Source organism: Schistocerca cancellata, chromosome 2 (genome assembly GCF_023864275.1).
Source record: "Schistocerca cancellata isolate TAMUIC-IGC-003103 chromosome 2, iqSchCanc2.1, whole genome shotgun sequence".
Lineage (NCBI taxonomy): Eukaryota > Metazoa > Arthropoda > Insecta > Orthoptera > Acrididae > Schistocerca > Schistocerca cancellata.
Window position 1 is genome coordinate 983277879 of NC_064627.1, and position 18643 is coordinate 983296521.

Sequence of the window (18643 nt, forward strand, 5' to 3'; positions counted from 1 at the left end):
CGAAAGCCCACATCGGTCATATTTCGTTGAATGTTTCGCTCGCTGACACTTGTTGATTGTCCAGCATTGATATCTCCAGCAGTTTACGGAAGTGTAGCACTTCTGTTACGTTGAACGATTCTCTTCAGTCGTCGTTGGTCCCGTTCTTGCAGGATCTTTTTCATACCGCAACGATGTCGGAGCATTGATGTTTTACCGGATTCGTGATCAGCAAAATCAACACTTCATCGCTACCTCTGAGATGCTATGTCCCATCACTCGTGCGCCGACTGTAACACCACCTCCAAACTGAATTTAATGTTGATAACCTGCCATTCTGGCAACAGATACCAATCTAACGACTGCGCCAGATATTTGCCTTATGTTGGCGTTTCCAACCTCAGAACCGTATTGTGCCTATTAACATATCTCTGAATCTGAATACGCATGCCTATACCAGTTTCTTTGGCGCTTCAGTGTATACAGTAATCATAATATGCTTATGGAAACGTAAGAATTCATTATACTTGTACCAAATAAAGTAGTTTGTCTTTCTGGGTAAAATCACCTAATGAAAGCCACTTTGGTGTTACACAGCATAAATAGAGTAGTGTATGTCTACAACCTATCTTAATCACAATAGATACGAATCATATTGGTTACAAGGATGTTAACTGTGCACAGGAAGATGACAGAATTTCTAGCATATTCAATCAACCTTGTTCTAGCATATTCAATCAACCTTGACTTGAGTTCGAGGCTATTTATATCAAGATTGTTGCATGTTTTGGTTGTGGATGTTTGACTGCAGAAGTGCAAAAATGCATTATAAATTACATAATCTGGAGTAATCACTCCTTAGTGGGTAAGAAGCACCTAAATAAAATAATTCTGGTTTAACTAACAGTAATATATCAATTCACATGTACACTACTGACCACTAAAATTGCTACACCACAAAGATGACGTGATGTGATATGCAAAAGATTAGCATTTCAGAGCATTCACACAAGGTCGACACCGGTGGCAACACCTGCAACGTGCTGACATGAGGAAAGTTTCCAAGCGATTTCTCATACACAAACAGCAGTTGACCGGCGTTGCCTGGTGAAACGTTGTTGTGATGCCTCGTGTAAGGAGGAGAGATGCACCATCACGTTTTCGACTTTGATAAAGGTCGGATTGTAGCCTATCGCGATTTCGGTTTATTTCTGCACGAACAGTTCAACGACGTTTGCAGCAGCATGGATTATCAGCTCGGAGACCACGGCTACGGTTACCCTTGGCGGTGCATCACAGACAAGAGCGCCTCAACGACGAACCTGGGTGCACGAATGACAAAACGTCATTATTTCCGATGAATCCAGGTTCTGTTTACAGCATCATGATGGTCGCATCCGTGTTTGGCTGTGTATGCACATTGGTGCAGTATATTAGAAACGTATTATATTACAACGTTTGCTGTGAGTAAAACAGATTTTTATTAGAGGCTTTCGAAATGAAGAATTTTAACAGAATGTTTCTTTCTTCTTTATGCCACGTGGACTCACATGTACGTGTTACAATGCAGTCATCGTGTGAGCACCTGAGATACATTGCAAAAATAACGTATGTATGGTAACTGTCACAGTCATGCTGAAACAAATAAATGCATTATATCTATGTGACATGGGGTAATGGAGCCTTAATGACAGAGACCTAATGAGAGAACTGTACTTTAACACAACTGTATACAAGGGCGAATAATATTCATCATATCTTATTAACAATAGATTCACTCAGAGTAATACAAAGAAGTTTGCTAGATGATGGGAAATGAGAAAACGTCTACTGGGTACAATCAACAATAACAGCCATTATATGGTTCAATTATATGCAGTTCCATGACTTCTTTTTTTCCTCAGTGTTCTGTACATAGAATGTTCAATTGAAGCCATTCCCAAAAAAGGGGCAAAAAAGGGAAAAAGGGAAGCCAGAAATAATTTAGTTACTAGTCATAATAGTTCAACTTACATCAACAACTTAATTACATAGCACAGAGAATTATGGAGAATATTTTATTTTATGGAAGCATTCACCAATTTCCCTAGTGTAAAAAACGTTGTATACACATATTTGTGTTAAGAATGTATGCAGAATATGGAGTACTAATAAGAATATCGTGATATTTCATATTTCTACTATACTGCAATTTTTTTTTGGGGGGGGGGAGGGGTGAAGGCGGGGACACAGCAGAGGTGCCAATTAGTCATGTAATCACTCAGTTAAGAGTGGTAGAGGTGACATATTGCTGTTAACGGTCAAGTAATGAGGAGCAAGGCAAGGGAGGAAAATAAGTAAAGTGGCACATACAAATATCTGTATGTCTGGAAGACCTAAGATCTATCAGTTGGTAGACTATACATTAGAATCTTAACAGCCATAAAAACCAACCAAAAACCCTAAATTTAGATAAAACTTTTTTAGTACATGAACTACTACAAACCCTACAACAATTACGCGAAATTTTCCAAGAAAATCCTGTTTCTAAGGACTTGTGGGCATTTCAGAACTTGTATCAGGGGTCTTAAACGTAACATTATATATTTCTATTTCTTCTAAAACATTTACCATTTTATTTTTAAGTAACACATGTAGTATGTCCATATATTGCCATGATCACAATCCTCCGATGTTTACTGAATTTGGATGTGTTGTTTTCATTCCTGCTACAACTGTCTTTATATCTGTCTGAAAAGGATCTGCCAGTCTGTTTTACATTACATTTATCACATGACCTACAACTGATCTTGTATACTCCAGATTTTGTGTAGGGATCTATTTTATTTTCAAATTGTCTTAGTTTGTTAAAATTGTTATTGGTTTTAAACGCAATTTGCATTTTCTTCTTTTTAAATAATGAGGCAATTTTAGTGGAAACTGTACCCATACAGGGTATAGATGCAAAGCATTGTTCAGTGTTACTATTGCCCTCCCAAATGAACTTGATTAGCTATACTTCTTGTTGTTGTCTACTTTGGCTTTTTAGTTTTCAGAAGATTGGTTACTATTAAGGTGTTGTAGCCATTACTTAAAGCAACCTCTTCCAAGATACATAAATACCTTTTTATGCATTTCAGATTGTTTTCATGCTAATGTTATCAGTCTACTAAATATTGAATTGAAATAGGCCCTTCTATGAGTACTTGGTTAATGTGGTGTTGGATTTATGATCCAATCTGTAATAGTAGGTTTGTGGTGAATCCCCAGTGTAATCCCACTATTCCATCTTTTAATGTGTAGATCTAAGTAGTTAATACAGTTCTTTGTCGCAACCTCTTTTGTAAATTTTATACTTTGTTGTAAGTTATTAATGACAATGTGAAGATCATACATTTCTTGCATATAGCCTTCAAACAAGAAAACACAGTTATATCAACATGTTCTGTTTAGTTTCATTTTATTGGTACTTCCTTCATACTCGGTGAACTACTTTATTTCTAGAGTATTGACAAAGATGTCGGCTGGGGTGCCTTCCAGGCAGCTCCCCATAGCGAGAGCATCCTTTTGGACATATATTTGGTCTTTAAACTGAAAGTAATTATTTGTGGTTACAAGATTCCGAAGGTGGATTACCTCACAGATTTGTTAAATTTAACAAAACCGCTCCTTTTTCGTTCAGTTGTATCTGACACTGGGCTGTTGGTGTACATACTAGAAAGATCAAATGACACTCATTTACAGTTATAAATAACGGTCATATTCACTAACTGTGACGTAATTTCCCTCGAGGTATTTCATTCCAAACTCATCTCTCTGTCTAAATTATACTGTTAACCATATTAATTTTTTTTATTTTACAAGTCTTTGCTTAACATCGTATGTTGCTGTATCCCACCTATCCTTCAGACAGCATGCATTTACCCCTCCCACTTCCACCCCGGCGTTCCCAGCTCCTATTGCTAACTTTTGTATCCTGTATTATCAGTGGCATTACTATATTCTCATATGTGATTAACTGTCTTACAACTTCATTTCGTTTTGTGATTTATAGACTTTATTTCATGTAGGTTCACTTACAGTTGCTGAGACCTAATGTACACATCTTTACTGCAAAGATGATGATGTACAGTGCCACTCAAAAGATAATAATGTATATTCTGAAAATATTTAATATTAATAGTCATATATCTATGACACTTTGTCATTTTAATATTCACTTGTTGTATTACTCATAGTCTTTGATTTCACTGTCATTACGTTTTAGGGACATGTGCTCATCGTTTATTTACCAATGTAAGTCCGTTTTTACTAAATATGACGTGCCCCCATGATTACTTACTGATCTACATCTACATACATACTCCGCAATCCACCATACGGTGCGTGGCGGGGGGTACCTCGAACCACAACTAGCATCTTCTCTCCTTGTTCCACTCCCAAACAGAACGAGGGAAAAATGACTGCCTATATGCCTCTGAACGAGCCCTAATCTCTCATATCTTATCTTTGTGGTCTTTCCGCGAAATATAAGTTGGCGGCAGTAAAATTGTACTGCAGTCAGCCTCAAATGCTGGTTCTCTAAATTTCCTCAGTAGCGATTCACGAAAAGAACGCCTCCTTTCCTCAAGAGACTCCCACCCAAGTTCCAGAAGCATTTCCGTAACACTAGCCTGATGATCAAATCTACCAGTAACAAATCTATCAGTCCGCCTCTGAATTGCTTCTATGTCCTCCCTCAATCCGACCTGATAGGGATCCCAAACGCTCGAGGAGTAGTCAAGAATGGATCATATTAGTGTTTTATAAGCGGTCTCCTTTACAGATGAACCACATCTTCCCAAAATTCTACCAATGAACCGAAGACGACTATCCGCCTTCCCCACAACTGCCATTACATGCTTGTGCCACTTCATATCGCTCTGCAATGTTAGGCCCAAATATTTAATCGACATGACTGTGTCAAGCGCTACACTACTAATGGAATATTCAAACATTACAGGATTCTTTTAACTATTCATCTGCTTTAATTTACATTTATCTATATTTAGAGTTAGCTGCCATTCTTTACACCAATCACAAATCCTGACCAAGTCATCTTGTACCCTCCAAAGCCACTCAACGATGACACCTGCCCATACACTACAGCATCATCAGAAAACAGCCGCACATTGCTATCCACCCTACCCAAAAGATCATTTATGTAGATAGAAAACAACAGCGGACCTACCACACTTCCCTGAGGCACTCCAGATGATACCCTCACCTCCGATGAACACTCACCATTGAGGACAACGTACTGGCTTAAGTTACTTAAGAAGCCTTCGAGTAGATCTAGATGTAGATGTAAACGTTCACGACAGTTGCTGTCCAGATACTCGACGTGAAACTCATTGAACTGATATGGGACACAGTTGAAAGGTCATTTCGTGTACAAAACCCTGCACCGGCACGCTTTCGCAGTAATTATGGACGGCTACAGGGGGTGCCAGGCTCAATATTTCCAACGATTTTCCGATCTACGCCGGTGAAAACGAGGTGTGGCACAATATTAGGAGGTAACCCATGACTTTTGGCACCTCACTGTAATCGAGTGCCGCTGTTTTCATACAAAGTGTATGCGGCAGTGATGAGAAGACGGCACGGTCCAGGCAATGGTCGGCTAATGGACCGCCTGTGTGTTCACGTGGAGCCTAGTCTGCTTGTCGCACTCGGCCCGGCACGCGAGTTCCAGTCTGTTTGTTTCTGTAGCGGGCGAGATTGTCGCCGCTTATGCACAGTCGGCAGCTCACGCGAAGGACGCGCCGGCACGCGATTCTCGCTGCGGGACCCCACGAATGCACGCGCCGCGTCAGCAGCCGGCACGCCGCTGATAAACAAGCGTGTACCAGCCACGGAGTCGGCACGTGCCATTCCCACACACCCCCCCCCCCCCCCACCTCTCACCCTCTCACCCTCACCTATAACGTACTTTTACATGGGCCACAAACTCACGAGCTGTCCATAAGCCGATCACACACGGGTGCTTCCTCCTCATCAGGGATGCTTAACAGGTGTCAGAGAAATGCCGGAGCTCCAAGATACTCGATTACATAAGAACATACCCGTGGTGCTGAGGCGTAGCGCCGTATACCGGTCCTGCCTCGGAGGCAGTTAAGTGAGAGATGTGTCTCAGAGCTGGATGGTGACGCGAGACTGGACGCGCACATACTTTATGTATCAGCCGATAGAGGACAATATTGGATACGGGACTGATTTAGTTTCGATTGTGCCCACTAGAGTGCACTAAAGTAATAGAATATTTTTTTATAAACTGTTCTAGTATTTCCATAAAGTGATATTATGTCTTCTTGTGTATGTAAAATGTTATAAATGTGTTTTAGCAGTATGAATGATGCGTGAGTGTTGCTTAAGGTTAATATGAAGATAATTGTTTAACGAGTTATGTAGTGGGATTTAGTGTGGGAACATTTCGAAGAAGTATGGAAGTGGACAAAGGGGATTTTAGTAGAATAGATTTGTAAAGTAAGTTTATGATGAAGGGAAAGTTAATTCAGGTATAAATAGCAACAGTAAATAACTTTATGGTTCAAATGGTTCAAATGGCTCTGAGCACTATGGGACTTAACATCTTAGGTCATTAGTCTCCTAGAACTTAGAAATACTTAAACCTAACTAACCTAAGGACAACACACACATCCATGCCCGAGGCAGGATTCGAACCTGCGACCGTAGCAGTCCCGCTGTTCTGGAATGTAGCGCCCAGAACCGCATGGCCACCGCGGCCGGCTAACTTTATGGATAAGCAAAACTTCAGCATATTAGATAATTACGTCGATAAAAAGTGCAGTCCTTAGGTTTACTATTTTGCGACTGGATATTGATGAAAAGCGCGGATTGACGCGGGAGAATGTTGTTTTGCTATTGGCTGCTGAGTAAACTGACCAAAGGTATAGCAATATTCTTCGTGCGCCTTTGGCGCAAATGGCTCTGATCATTATGCGACTCGACTTCTGAGGTCATCAGTCGCTTAGAACTTAAAACTACTTAAACCTAACTAACCTAAGGACATCACACACATCCATGCCCGAGGCAGAATTCGAACCCGCGACCGTAGCGGTCGCTTGGCTCCAGACCGTAGCGCCTAGAACCGCACGGCCACTCCGGCAGGCCGCGCGCCTTTCTCTGCTGGTAGAGAAGACTTAGACTATTCTAGAGAAGAGTGGGAGCCTAGCCATGAAACAGTTCGGACGTGTGTAGTAGTAGTTGCCCGAGCTAGCAGTGTTTCATACATCAAAAGTGTTGCAAAGTGATGGGATAATTATTCTGATGGGTGTGTAGAAATATCGGAATTTTTAAGTGAATTTTGTGACGATAAAAGACATAAGTTCCGCGTGGCGTGTTGAGCAGGTCGGTGACTAAAAACTGTGACTGATTTGGTACCGACAGACTTAATATTTGGCAAGCATTATCAACCAAAAACAATCAGTATATTTGTAGCTATTACGTTTTCGGGAAATGCAACACCATAAACTTGCTAACGTGAGTGACAGGAATTGTGAGTGACTGTGTTAAGACTAGCACGTGCTTGGCAGTGTTACTTGTTCACCTCACTTTCAGAATATATTAATTGAGGACAAAATTTCCAACCTTTCATTTAGTGTGAAAACTTTCTCCCGAAACGTAGATTAGTGACTTTAATTGCAGCCTGGTTCACGTCGAAGTACAGTAGGTTTCGCTCGGCTTCCCTACTGATGATATGCTGAGACAATGTTTACAGTTAGGTGCAGGTTCGTCGTAAAGGGACGGAAAGAACCGTGCCGCCGCAGTGCTATTACTAGTGCTGTTCGACCCTCGCTTCGAGCCCTTTAGCGTATTAAGGGCAGCCGCTGTTGCCCAGCACTGTTTGCGGCAGAAGTGTTTAAGCGGGCCACAAGTGCTTAGACAGACCACACTACTGCCCCCAAATAGCGGAAAGCGAAGAAACGGAAGTGAATGCGAATGTTCTGCTTTTGCTTTCCACAAGGGGAAAGTTAACAGAAAACGAGAAAGCGCGCTCTTCCGATCTGTTCGTTTGGAAATACGTCAACTGCATTCGAGTCTGCACGTCATGTAGGCACTGGGAATCCGTACCTTGTTCAGAATTTCACTAGAACGGCAAAACGCGGTTTAAACGTATCGTAGAAGCCATTGGTCCTAGAATTGGGGAGACCGACGCCAATATGAGGTACTGCTTTCCAACGCCAAGGAGATTGGCGATCACCATTCGAAATTTTTGGTAACATTTTCGGGAAATAGCGATGTTGTGATCTGTATAAAATCAGTGAAAAAACAGTCTAGATTGCGAGATTATTGTATTGTAATGACCGGTTTCGACCTAGGCTTTGTCCATCTTCAGACAGCACCATCACCTGAAGATGGCTGTTCTACGCATCGTCAACTTCAGCTGATGGTTCTGTCTGAAGATGGCCTAAGCCCAGGTGGAAACCGGTCATTATAATAAAATAACCTCGCGACGTAGACTTTTTTCATTGATTTTATAAGGATCACTATTCGGTTTTTCGATGATTATGATTTAAACAGAGGTGTGATCCTTAAAGTGAACTTCTAAATGATACGCCTCTTGGTACCGGAGTTATACGTTGCTATAGTAGAAGGATTCAAGCAATTTGTTAACGTTAGTTTGCAATAACAACCAAAAATTTTGTTAATACTTTATCGTGATCCACCAGAACAGTCATAGAAATATGAATTTCGTAAGTGTGATGCATCTACGACCATATTTATTGAACGTAAACAGTAGTATGTTCAAAGACCAAAGTAAAAACGTTGGTCGATTTCCAAGTTACTGTCCACGAAAAAAGATGAAGCTATCAAAAAGCTTTATAGACCTAGAGAACTATATAGTGTAGAGTTAGGGCTCACTGGTTCGTATTTTCCTCTAATAACACTGTAGCAGACAGAATGACCTGTTTAAGAATGGGACTGCGTATACTGGCTCTGTTCTGAGCGCACAGTGGACACGGAAAAAGAGTGAGATATTGCAGAGCCTGTGTTATTCGCAATTACGAAGTAACGTTCCTTCGGACATCATACGTATCCAAAGGAAGAGGCACTGAGGTGACTATAGCTGTTATGACGTACAAAACTGGCCATTAAAATTGCTACACCAAGAAGAAATGCAGATGATAGACGTGTATTCATTGGACAAATATGTTGTACTAGAACTGACATGTGAATACATTTTCACGCAGTTAGGATGGATAGATCCTGAGAAATAAATACCCAGAACAACCACCTCTGGCCGTAATAACTGCCTTGATACACCTGAGCATTGAGTAAAACAGAGCTTGGATGGCGTGTACAGGTACAGCTGCCCATGCAGTTCATAAAGATACCACAGTTCATAAAGAGTAGGGACTGGCGTATTGTGACGAGTCAGTTGCTCGGCCACCATTGACCAGACGTTTTCAATTGGTGAGATATTTGAAGAATATGCTGGCCAGGGCAGCAGTCGAACATTTTCTGTATCCAAGCCCGTACAAGACCTGCAACTTGTGGTCTTGCATTATCCTGCTCAAATGTAGGATTTCGCAGGGATCGAATGAAGGGTAAAGCCACGGGGCGTAAGACTTCTGAAATGTAACGTCCACTGTTCAAAGTGCCATCAAAGCGAACTAGAGGTGACCGAGACGTGTAACCAATGGAACCCATACCGTCACGCCGGGTGATACGCCAGTATGGCTATGACGAATACACGCTTCCAATGTGCAATCACCGAGATGACGCCAAACACGGATGCGACCATCAAGATGCTGTGAACATAACCTACATTCATTCGAAAAAAACACGTTTTGCCATTGGTGCACCCAGGTTTGTCGTTGAGTACTCCATCGCAGGCGCTTCTGTCTGTGATGCAGCGTCAAGACTAACCACAGCCATGGTTTCCGAGCTGCTGCCAAAGTCGTCGAACTGTTCGTGCAGATGGTTGTTGTCTTGCAAACGTCCCCATATCTTGATTCAGGGATCGAGACGTGGCTGCACGATCCGTTACAGCAATGCGGATAAGATGCCTGTCATCTCTACTGCTAGTGATGCGAGGCCGTTGGGATCCAGCACGGCGCTCCGTATTACCCTCCTGAACCCACCGACTCCATATTCTGCTTCCAGTCACTGGATCTCGACCAACGCGAGCAGCAATGTCGCGTTACGACAAACCGCAATCGCGATAGGCTACAATCTGACGTTTATCAAAATCGGAAACGTGATGGTACGCATTTCTTCTCCTTACACGAGGCATCACAACAACGTTTCAGCAGGCAACGCCGGTCAACTGCTGTTTGTGTTTGAGAAATCGGTTGCAAACTTTCCTCATGTCAGCACGTTGTAGGTGTCGCCATCTCCGCTAACCTTGTGTGAATGCTCTGAAAAGCTAATCATTTACATATCACAGTATCCTCTTCCTGTCAGTTAAATTTCGCGTTTGTAGCACGTCGTCTTCGTGGTGTAGCAATTTTAATGGCCAGTAGTGGGACTAAACAACTACGTTTCCTGCAAGGATGAAACCTAGTCTCCACTCTAGCCTCTTCCTAATAACCTCAATGACGCTACATGTAGATCTATTTTCGAAGTAATTCTAACGATCTCTTGTTTTAGATCTCTGCTTTAAAAACGCCAATGATTTTACCTGCGATTTATTTTGAACGTAGTTTCTAATGATTTCATATTTTAGGTTGAAAGTGTTGTTAATAAAAATTCTCTATTTAAACTAGACTGAACTGCATGGGACTGCTTTAGTCTTTAATAAAACTTGCATCTGTCTGCGTATTTAACTGAACTGAACTTTATCTGACTGCATGAAAATATTGTTGGAAAATTAATACTCAAAATACACATCTGACTGCATGAAAGTTTAGTGGTAAATATAAATGAAAGTCACCAACTTGCATCTGACTGCGTCTGTGGACTTAGCTCGTGCACTCCTTCCCGTTTAGCCGATAATAAAACATATATTCAACTCAGCCATAGTGCAATGGCATAAAATTGTCATTTTAGATAACTTTACTCATTTTGGCCCTGTTTGTTACTTAATAAAAATTCTGTCCTGATCTGAATAATTTGCCAACTGTGCAATGGCATACAGATTATTTTACTCTGATACATGAAATTATTAGCCTTACTCATGGGAACATTACTTTAATGTACCTTTTGGTTCACTGCAAGCACAGGATGCGGAAAACGACATAAGGTGTGAGATGAAACTCTAATTTTATCTAAAAAGTATTTATTTTTCAAACTTTTAAGGCACATGTGAAAAACTAAAAAAAAAAACTTATATAGCATTGATTTACGAGAAAGTTTCACAAAACGCTTATTGCATCAACAATGGGATTTCTATCTAGCTTTTAGATATTATTTAACCAAAGAAAACCTATTTTATTAATTATTCTTCCTAGTTTCGCCAGGTATGTGCCGAGTTTCGCTCAATATGTAGCTTATTATGTGCGTAGCGCCAATTCTTACTTTGATGCTGTCTGGCTGCCTCCTGCAGGCATCTAGCTCCGACTCGAAACACGTCTGCTGTCTCTGCGCATCTCCTCACCACTCCTCAAACTTTTACCACGTGCACCTAGCTCTGTTAGCTGTCAAAGATCTTACTACTCGAAGATGTACTACCCGTCCAACCTTGCGGATGGGAACTATCGACATTTTTCTCTGGCTCTATCCTGATCGAATCTCAGCACATACCTTTCAAGATTTGTCCGTGTTTTATCTGTGTTCAGTGATTTGCCAGAAACGTGTTTAAAAATGGTATGCGCAGTTTACACCAGAACTTCTGTGTCCTTAACACTCACAATGTTGGTCTTAGCACATCCTGTTGCGAGGGGTGCTAAAATATTTTAGCGGTGGTGACAGAATTTATTCTCTTATCGAACTTCGCTTATTAATGATTGGGTAAACACATGTCAAACATTTCGCTTTATTGTGTCTATGCTGCAAAAGTGAATTCTCTGCGATACAATTACGAATGTATAACAGTGCGTTTGAAGAGCGTGAACTCAATATTGTTTGATAACGGAACAATCTACTTTTTGTGATGATGTAGGTGAGTAGCCTCCTTCACTATTCTGCTATTTCTTAGCACTTTATTTTTGGGTTCCGTTTTCATCATACTTTCCTGACATCCATGTTTCTGATATCTATTCAGTTCATTTAAAGCAGTTTTACTTTCAGTCTGTCAGTAGAGTCTTTGTTTGAGCTTCTCGTGCCTGTTAGCCATTTACAATTTAGTTTTAATCTTTAAGCATCCTTCTTTTCAGCCGCTGTAGTTTCCACCAGTGGAATCCCAGTACGATAATACGAAAATTTGTCGCCATCATATACCTCCTTATGAATGGGAATATTGCTCAATATAACATTATAGCAATTCCAATGATTTTAAATATGTAAAATACTGAATGATAAATAGTGAAATACTGTATCTGTTCTGGGATAGTGCAGAAATTCTAATCACTGTAGCTGAATTCTTATTGAATAACATTTGGTTTGGAAATAAATGCTACGAACTACAAAACACTATGACTTTATCAGAGCCATGGAATGTCAGAATTAAGCAAATACATTATCCATCAAAAGAAACCGAGGCGGTACAGCAAAACATCAGGACTTTGACCTGTGCACACTCTGTCGTTGCACACAAGCAGCACTGAATTTCTAATAGTGAAGACACTTGTGGACCCCCGACTTAATCATTTGTGCGAATTCCTCTGGCATGTAGAAAATAGCATCCAGTTCCACTTCTTCAGAACTTTCACGTACGGCAGTAACGCAGGAAACCAATAAAGTGACACAGCTTAAACAAAATAAAGGACATAGCCACCTCACAATGAGTATGACAAAAATGTAATCCAATAAAAAAAAAGAGGAGAAAAGAGACTAGCAACTGAGAAAAGAGACTAACAAGTCAGAAAGAAAATCAAATGCAGATATTAAACACAAGAAAAACAAGGAGGAAATGAGAACCGAATACATCGTGGTATAAAACAATCTCTAAAGATAAACGCTCGTAGCTTATCACAGACGCAGTGCGTTTCAGATACAATTGTCCGATTACATGTGACTAAGTCTCGTATATTTACGAAGTCAGAGATATGGAGTACATTTTATTTAAAGAAGAGGATTATTTGGCTCAGTCTTATACTAAGAACGTTTCTAATTAATATTGTTCTAGAAAAATCAAGTCTCCCAGGATACCAAGATCGTTAGCTATTCTTTTTATTACTATGATTGGTTTTGATAGATCTACGCTGCAATCACCGGGTCTGAAAGTTACAAAAACAAATATCCGAAGTGAAGGCGACATAAACACACACACACACACTCATCTGGCACCATCAGTCTCCTGTGGCGACCTCTTCCTCAGAGCTGCACTTGCAACTTACTCCCTCAGTTATCTGCTAGATGTATTCTAATGGTCTGTCTCTAATGTCTTTCTCTACATTTCTTACTCCTTGCAGCTCCTCTGGTTACTATGGAACCTAATCCCTGGTGTCTTAAAAGATGTCCTATCATCCTGTCCCATCTTCTTGTCAGAATTTTCAATATATTTCTTTCCTCTCCGTCTCAATGCAGAACCTCTTCATAACTTACCTTACCAGTCCACATAATTTTCAACATTCATCTGTAGTACCACATCTCAAAAGCTTCAATTCTCTTCCTTTCTGGTTTTCCAACAGTCCATGGTTCACTACCATAATATGCTGTGCTCTAAACGTACATTATCAGAAATTTCTTCCTCAAAATAAGGCCTCTGTTTGAACCTCATAGACTTCTGTTGGCGAGGAATGCTTCTTTTTCCAGTGCTAGTCTTCTTTCTATGTCCTCCTTGCTCTGTCCATCATGGGTTACTTTGCTACTTAGATAGCGGAATTCATTCGTGATCATCAATCCTGACGTTAAATTTCTCGCTGTTCTCATGTCTGCAACTTCGCAACACTTTCGTCTTTCGTCTTTCTTCGATTTATTCTCAATCCAGATTCTGTACTCCTTAGACTGTTCATTCCATTTAGCAGACAATATAATTCTTCTTCACTGTCACTGAGAATAGCAATACCGGCAGTGTATCTTGTCATAGATATTCTTTCACCTTCAATTGTAATTCCATGCATGACCCTTTCTTTTGGACTCGTCTTTGCTTCTTCTATGTATAGATTGAAGAGCAAGAGCCAGAATCTACATCCAACCTTACACTGTGTTTAACCGGTATTCTTTCTTTGTCTTCCACCCCGTTTATTCCCTCTTGTCTGCTGTAAATGTTGTATGTCAATCGTTTGTCTCTATAGCTTACCCCAGTTTTCTTCAAAATTTCGTACATCTTGCACCATTTAAAATTGTCGACCGGTTTTTCCAGGTCGATAAATCCTATGAACGTGTCTTGATTTCTATTTAACCTTCCTTTCATTATCAACCGCAACGTCGAACTCCATCTCTGGCGCCTTTACTTGCCCTAAGCCCAAACTGATCTTCATCTAGCACATAATTTTCCGTTCTTGTGTATATTATTCTTGTCAAAAAGCTGAATGCATCAGCTCTTAAGCTGATTGTGCGATAATTCTCGGACGTGTAAAGTCCTGTAATTCTCGAACTTGTAAGCTCTTCCATTCTCCGGAGTTGTGTAGATGATATTTTTCAGAAAGTCTGATCGTATATTATCAGATTCACACGTTCTAAACATAAACGTGTATAGTCGTATTGTTACCATTTCCCCAATGACTTCGGTAATACTGATGGAGTGTTGTCTAACCCTTCTGCCTTATTCAGTCTTGTCTTCCGAAGCTCTTTTAATTTCTGATCCTTAAATTCCATCCCCTAACTCTTCTGTGTCGACTCATGTTCCTTATTCCATCATACCAGACGAGTCTTCCCCTCACAAACGTCTTGAGTATACTCTTTCATCTACCCACTCTCTCATTTGCCTCTGACAGTGGAATTCCCATTGCACTCTTAATGTTACCACCGTTGCTTTTAATTTCACCCAAGCTTGTTTTGACTTTTCTATATGCTGAGTAAGTCCTTGAGACAATCATTTCATTTCGTTTCCTTCAAATTTTTATGCTGCCATTTCTTTCAGCTTCCCTGCACTTCGTATTGATTTCTTATCTAAGCTGCTTGGGTTTCTGTATTCCTGAGTTTGCTGGATCATTTATGTAGTTCTTATTCCATCGATCAGCTGAAGTACTTTTCTGTTTCTCATGGTTTTTACGCAGTTACCTTCTTCATACCTATGTTTTCCTTTCCAACGTCTGTGGTATTTAGAGATGTACATTCCTCTTCATCTCAACTGCCTACTCAGCTAATCCTTATCGCAGTACTTACAGACACAGAGAACTTCAAGCTTATCATTAGTTCAAAAATGGCTTTGAGCACTATGAGACTTAACATCTAAGGTCATCAGTCCGCTAGAACTTAGAACTACTTAAACCTAACTAACCTAAGGACATCACACACATCTATGCCCGCGGCAGAATTCAAACCTGCGAGCATAGCGGTCGCATGGTTCCAACTATAGCAGCTAGAACCGCTCGGCCTTTCCAGCCGGCATTCCTTAGTACTTGTGTATTCCTCCAATTTGAGTATTAATTCTTTCTGACTAATCTCTTAAACTTCAGGCTATTCTTCGACACTACTACAATTTCATATAACCACAGGGTTGGTTGGTTGGTTTGGGGAAGGAGACCAGACAGCGAGGTCATCGGTCTCATCGGATGACGGAAGGAAGTCGGTCGTGCCCTTTTGAAAGGAACCATCCCGGCATTTGCCTGGAGCGATTTAGGGAAATCACGGAAAACCTAAATCAGGATGGCCGGACGCGGGATTGAACCGTCGTCCTCCCGAATGCGAGCCCAGTGTCTAACCACTGCGCCACCTCGCTCGGTTAACCACAGGGTACACTATTTCAATGTTAGAAGGAACCTTGTAGCGTCATTAGATGTTCATGCTTGTTGCAATACTGAAAGTCACATAGTGATGTTGCATAAAATAAAACACATTAGCGAACATCAATATCTCACAAATGCCGGCCGGAGTGGCCGAGTGGTTCTAGGCGCTTCAGTCTGGAACCACGCGACCGCTTCGGTCGCAGGTTCGAATCCCGCCTTGGGCATGTATGTGTGTGATGTCCTTAGGTTAGTTAGTTTTAAGTAGTTCTAAGTTAAGGGGACTAATGACATCAGATGTTAAGTCCCATAGTGCTCAGAGCCATTTGAACCATTTTTTTATCTCACAAATAAAATAATACACATTTCAAACATAGACTATGTTGTGCTGATGTCCAGCATACACTAATACCTTAATACCACAATGGCGACAATAATATTTTCCCAGATTAGGAAGTCTGAAGTTTTTTACATAGTGGTGTACAATAATGGATAAATTTCGATATATATGCGACACTGACAGACTAATATATTCCATCCAATCTCATTAAAATTATTTTCAAGATAACCAAAAAAACATTTAAAATCACAACATTAAAATAATCTTTTGCTGAAAACATACAATCCCATTTTTTTTAAAGTAAAATTTGCAATGAAGTATACATTTTCATTCATTACAAGTAAACTTATAATAAACAGTCATTTTCTAAAGATAAATTTACAGTACACATAGTTCAAATTATGCAACAACACAGAGTCATATCAAAAGTCCTGCTAGAAAACTCTCCAACAAGGTAATTATATGAGAGATTAATATGGGCAGTGGCCAAGGATCGGAGAAAATCACTCCACAAAATGCCATGCTCGAGTATCATGTCGTTTTTGGAAACCCAGAATCTACTATGTAGGAATCAACATGGATTCCGGAAACAGCGATCCTGTGAGACCCAACTCGCTTTATTTGTTCATGAGACCCAGAAAATATTAGATACAGGCTCCCAGGTAGATGCTATTTTCCTTGACTTCCGGAAGGCGTTCGATACAGTTCCGCACTGTCGTCTGATAAACAAAGTAAGAGCCTACGGAATATCAGACCAGCTGTGTGGCTGGATTGAAGAGTTTTTAGCAAACAGAACACAGCATGTTGTTCTCAATGGAGAGACGTCTACAGACGTTAAAGTAACCTCTGGCGTGCCACAGAGGAGTGTTATGGGACCATTCCTTTTCACAATATATATAAATGACCTAGTAGATAGTGTCGGAAGTTCCATGCGGCTTTTCGCGGATGATGCTGTAATATACAGAGAAGTTGCAGCATTAGAAAATTGTAGCGAAATGCAGGAAGATCTGCAGCGGATAGGCACTTGGTGCAGGGAGTGGCAACTGAACCTTAACATAGACAAATGTAATGTATTGCGAATATATAGAAAGAAGGATCCTTTATTGTATGAGTATATGATAGCAGAACAAACGCTGGTAGCAGTTACTTCTGTAAAATATCTGGGAGTATGCGTGCGGAACGATTTGAAGTGGAATGATCATATAAAATTAATTGTTAGTAAGGCAAGTACCAGGTTGAGATTCATTGGGAAAGTCCTTAGAAAATGTAGTCCATCAACAAAGGAGGTGGCTCACAAAACACTCGTTCGACCTATACTTGAGTATTGCGCATCAGTGTGGGATCCGTACCAGATCGGGTTGACGGAGGAGATAGAGAGGATCCAAAGAAGAGCGGCGCGTTTCGTCACAGGGTTATTTGGTAACCGTGATAGCGTTACGGAGATGTTTAACAAACTCAAGTGGCAGACTCTGCAAGAGAGGCGCTCTGCATCGCGGTGTAGCTTGCTCGCCAGATTTCGAGAGGGTGCGTTTCTGGATGAGGTATCGAATATATTGCTTCCCCCTACTTATACCTCCCGAGGTGATCACGAATGTAAAATTAGAGAGATTCGAGCGCGCACGGAGGCTTTCAGACAGTCGTTCTTCCCGCGAACCATACGCGACTGGAACAGGAAAGGGAGGTAATGACAATGGCACGTAAAGTGCCCTCCGCCACGCACCGTTGGGTGGCTTGCGGAGTATAAATGTAGATGTAGATGTAGATGCCATCAGTTTCATATAACTTTATTCTTCACTTGATATAAAATGAACTAGTTTTATGTGGCAGTGACATGGTTCTCATAATCTAAGAAGAGCACATTGATTAAAGAATTATGGGTTAAACTGTCAGTGTAATAGCATAGCTGATGATTGAAAAATGTAGTGTAGCTTGTGGTACGGTCCCCAGGTTCTTATGAGAGCATATGCACCCGCTTATGAGAGAAATTTGACATGTATTGTGGAATTCAAAGCTCACATTTGCCAAACTGCTCCTGGCGTACACCTTCCAGTTCTTCATTTAAATAGGCACAGAGAACATCTGGAAATCATATGCTAACATTTTTCATGTAGTAACTTCTTGATACATGAATGAAATTTCCGTACTTAAATGATGCGGTGATCGATGTTTGCGTTTTTTATAGTACTCTAGATTTTGTCCAAGTAAATGCAGCAATAAATGCATCATGGTAGGCAGAAGTGCGACTGTGAAGAATTAAAGATGAAAATGGTATAGTGCCCATAACAATATTTCACAGTTTATAACGTCTTAATCTGTGAATGAAAAATCTATATATAGCTGATACAGTTCTCCATGTCTATGCTTATTACAGAAGTTGATATCTAGTTCAAATAAAACCACCTGTAGATAC